The sequence below is a fragment of the Pseudophryne corroboree genome, chromosome 10 (assembly GCF_028390025.1).
Source record: "Pseudophryne corroboree isolate aPseCor3 chromosome 10, aPseCor3.hap2, whole genome shotgun sequence".
NCBI classification, from domain to species: Eukaryota; Metazoa; Chordata; class Amphibia; order Anura; family Myobatrachidae; genus Pseudophryne; species Pseudophryne corroboree.
In genome coordinates, this window is record NC_086453.1 from 377,103,549 (window position 1) to 377,108,499 (window position 4,951).

Here is a 4,951-nt window from a genome sequence, read left to right on the forward strand (position 1 = left end):
TTTGTTGCATCCCGTGGACATGTCAGGTGAGCTTGTTGCATACCATGGACATGTCAGATCAGCTTGTTGCATACTGTGGACATGTCAGATCAGCTTGTTGCATCCTGTGGACGTGTCAGATGAGCTTGTTGTATCCCGTGGACATGTCAGGTGAGCTTGTTGCATACCATGGACATGTCAGGTGAGCTTGTTGAATCCCGTAAACATGTCAGATCAGCTTGTTGCATCCCGTGGACATGTCAGGTGAGCTTGTTGCATCCCTTGGACATGTCAGGTGAGCTTGTTGTATCCTGTGGACATGTCAGAGGAGCTTGTTGCATCCTGTGGACATGTCAGATCAGCTTGTTGCATCCCGTGGACATGTCAGATCAGCTTGTTGCATCCCGTGGACATGTCAGATCAGCTTGTTGCATCCCGTGGACATGTCATAGGAGCTTGTTGCATCCCGTGGACATGTCAGATCAGCTTGTTGAATCCCATGGACATGTTTGATCAGCTTGTTGCATCCCGTGGACATGTCAGATCAGCTTCTTGCATCCTGTGGACATGTCAGGTGAGCTTGTTGCATCCCGTGGACATATCAGAGGAGCTTGTTGAATCCCGTGGACATGTCAAATCAGCTTGTTGCATCCCGGGACATGTCAGATCAGCTTGTTGCATCCCGTGGACATGTCAGGTGAGCTTGTTGCATCCCATGGACATGCCAGGTGAGCTTGTTGCATCCTGTGGACATGTCAGAGGAGCTTGTTGCATCCCGTGGACATGTCAGATCAGCTTGTTGCATCCCGTGGACATGTCAGATCAGCTTGTTGCATCCCGTGGACATGTCAGATCAGCTTGTTGCATCCCGTGGACATGTCAGGTGAGCTTGTTGCATCCCGTGGACATGTCAGATCAGCTTGTTGAACCCCGTGGACATGTCAGATCAGCTTGTTGCATCCGGTAGACATGTCAGATCAGCTTGTTGCATCCCGTGGACATGTCAGATCAGCTTGTTGCATCCCGTGGACATGTCAGATGAGCTTGTTGCATACCATGGACATGTCAGATCAGCTTGTTGCATCCCGTGGACATGTCAGATCAGCTTGTTGCCTCCCATGGACATGTCAGATCAGCAAGTTGCATCCCGTGGACATGTCAGGTGAGCTTGTTGCATCCCGTGGACATGTCAGATCAGCTTGTTGCATCCCGTGGCCATGTCAGATCAGCTTGTTTCCTCCCCGTGGACATGTCAGATCAGCTTGTTGCATCCCGTGGACATGTCAGATCAGCTTGTTGCATCCCGTGGACATGTCAGGTGAGCTTGTTGCATACCATGGACATGTCAGATCAGCTTGTTGCATCCCGCGTGGACATGTCAGATCAGCTTGTTGCATCCCGTGGACATGTCAGATCAGCTTGTTGCATCCCGTGGACATGTCAGATCAGCTTGTTGCCTCCCATGGACATGTCAGATCAGCTTGTTGCATCCCGCGAGGACATGTCAGATCAGCTTGTTGCATCCCGTGGACATGTCAGATCAGCTTGTTGCATCCCGTGGACATGTCAGATCAGCTTGTTGCATCCCGCGTGGACATGTCAGATCAGCTTGTTGCATCCCGCGTGGACATGTCAGATCAGCTTGTTGCATCCCGTGGGCATGTCAGATCAGCTTGTTGCATCCCGTGGACATGTCAGGTGAGCTTGTTGCATCCCGTGGACATGTCAGAGGAGCTTGTTGCATCCCGTGGACATGTTATATCAGCTTGTTGCATCCCATGGACATGTCAGATCAGCTTGTTGTATCCCGTGGACATGTCAGATCAGCTTCTTGCATCCCTTGGACATGTCAGATCAGCTTGTTGCATCCCGTGGACATGTCAGATCAGCTTGTTGCATCCCGTGGACATGTCACGTGAGCTTGTTGCATCCCGTGGACATGTCAGGTGAGCTTCTTGCATCCTGTGGACATGTCAGAGGAGCTTGTTGCATCCTGTGGACATGTCAGAGGAGCTTGTTGCATCCCGTGGACATGTCAGATCAGCTTGTTGCATCCCATGGACATGTCAGATCAGCTTGTTGCATCCCGTGGACATGTCAGATCAGCTTGTTGCATCCCGTGGACATGTCAGGTGAGCTTCTTGCATCCTGTGGACATGTCAGATCAGCTTGTTGCATCCCGTGGACATGTCAGGTGAGCTTCTTGCATCCTGTGGACATGTCAGAGGAGCTTGTTGCATCCCGTGGACATGTCAGATCAGCTTGTTGCATCCCGCGTGGACATGTCAGATCAGCTTGTTGCATCCCGTGGACATGTCAGATCAGCTTGTTGCATCCCGTGGACATGTCAGGTGAGCTTGTTGCATCCCGTGGACATGTCAGATCAGCTTGTTGCATCCCTTGGACATGTCAGATCAGCTTGTTGCATCCCGCGTGAACATGTCAGATCAGCTTGTTGCATCCCGTGGACATGTCAGATCAGCTTGTTGCATCCCGTGGACATGTCAGGTGAGCTTGTTGCATCCCGTGGACATGTCAGATCAGCTTGTTGCATCCCTTGGACATGTCAGATCAGCTTGTTGCATCCCGTGGACATGTCAGGTGAGCTTCTTGCATCCTGTGGACATGTCAGAGGAGCTTGCTGCATCCCGTGGACATGTCAGATCAGCTTGTTGCATCCCGCGTGGACATGTCAGATCAGCTTGTTGCATCCCGTGGACATGTCAGATCAGCTTGTTGCATCCCGTGGACATGTCAGGTGAGCTTGTTGCATCCCGTGGACATGTCAGATCAGCTTGTTGCATCCCTTGGACATGTCAGATCAGCTTGTTGCATCCCGCGTGAACATGTCAGATCAGCTTGTTGCATCCCGTGGACATGTCAGATCAGCTTGTTGCATCCCGTGGACATGTCATGTGAGCTTGTTGCATCCCGTGGACATGTCAGGTGAGCTTCTTGCATCCTGTGGACATGTAAGAGGAGCTTGTTGCATCCTGTGGACATGTCAGAGGAGCTTGTTGCATCCCGTGGACATGTCAGATCAGCTTGTTGCATCCCATGGACATGTCAGATCAGCTTGTTGCATCCCGTGGACATGTCAGATCAGCTTGTTGCATCCCATGGACATGTCAGAGGAGCTTGTTGCATCCCGTGGACATGTCAGATCAGCTTGTTGCATCCCGTGGACATGTCAGATCAGCTTGTTGCATCCCGTGGACATGTCAGATCAGCTTCTTGCATCCCGTGGACATGTCAGGTGAGCTTGTTGCATCCCGTTGACATATCAGAGGAGCTTGTTGAATCCCGTGGACATGTCAGATCAGCTTGTTGCATCCCGTGGATATGTCAGATCAGCTTGTTGCATCCGTGGACATGTCAGATCAGCTTGTTTTCTCCCCGTGGACATGTCAGATCAGCTTGTTGCATCCAGTGGACATGTCAGATCAGCTTGTTGCATCCGGTGGACATGTCAGATCAGCTTGTTGCATCCCGTGGACATGTCAGATCAGCTTGTTGCATCCTGTGGACATGTCAGATCAGTTTCTTGCATCCCGTGGACATGTCAGATCAGCTTGTTGCATCCGGTGGACATGTCAGATCAGCTTGTTGCATCCCGTGGACATGTCAGATCAGCTTGTTGCATCCGGTGGACATGTCAGATCAGCTTGTTTCCTCCCAGTGGACATGTCAGATCAGCTTGTTGCATCCGGTGGACATGTCAGATCAGCTTGTTTCCTCCCCGTGGACATGTCAGATCAGCTTGTTGCATCCGGTGGACATGTCAGATCAGCTTGTTGCATCCGGTGGACATGTCAGATCAGCTTGTTGCATCCCGTGGACATGTCAGATCAGCTTGTTGCATCCCGTGGACATGTCAGATCAGCTTGTTGCATCCCGTGGACATGTAAGATCAGCTTGTTGCATCCGGTGGACATGTCAGATCAGCTTGTTGCATCCCGTGGACATGTCAGATCAGCTTGTTGCATCCCGTGGACATGTTAGATCAGCTTGTTGCATCCCGTGGACATGTCGGGTGAGCTTGTTGCATCCCGTGGACATGTCAGGTGAGCTTGTTGCATCCCGTGGACATGTCAGGTGAGCTTGTTGCATCCCGTGGACATGTCAGGTGAGCTTGTTGCATCCCGTTGACATGTCAGATCAGCTTGTTGCATCCCGTGGACATGTCAGAGGAGCTTGTTGCATCCCGTGGACATGTCAGAGGAGCTTGTTGCATCCGTGGACATGTCCGTTGCTATTAGGCCACATTTCACCATCTTATTAGTGCTGCTAAAAAGGAAAACTCATATCTATCCTTACTCCTCAGGGACATCTCTGGAAACACTCTGTAAAGCGCTGCGGAATATGTGTGCGCTATATAAATAACGGGTAATAATATAACACACACAAGAAAGTTACAGATACTGTAAATCATAATAATAATTATAATGTATATTATATTATAATGTAGATCACATTCTCGGTGGCACGAAAACGGTAATAATAATTATAATATAATATTAACTGACAACTAATTGTTTGCGGTCGCATTTTGGAAACATGACGACATACCGTCTCCTATTGTGTAATTGCCCATCCGGCAGATACTGGGCCTTGCGCAGAGCACTCGGTGACGGAGCAGCGCTGGGGAAACCACATGTGCCGCACATATTACTCACTGCGGCTCTGTTGGACAATGAGTGCAGGAATCCAGGACAAGGCAGCCGGCATGAGAACACTGTATTCGTGTCATCCCTATAATGACTAATAGCATCATCTGAAAGGCTGAACAAATTAAGGAGGCTTTTATAATGTCACTCGGAGCGCTGGCGAGGCCTAAGTGTTTGCTGCCACTGTATATACCTCCCAGAGGAAGCACGTGAGATCCGTGGATGGTTAGCTAATGAGAGATTACCTAATGGCTGTGCTACAAAGCGTCCGGACTTCTGTACATCTGAGGCAGCAATTTATCTCC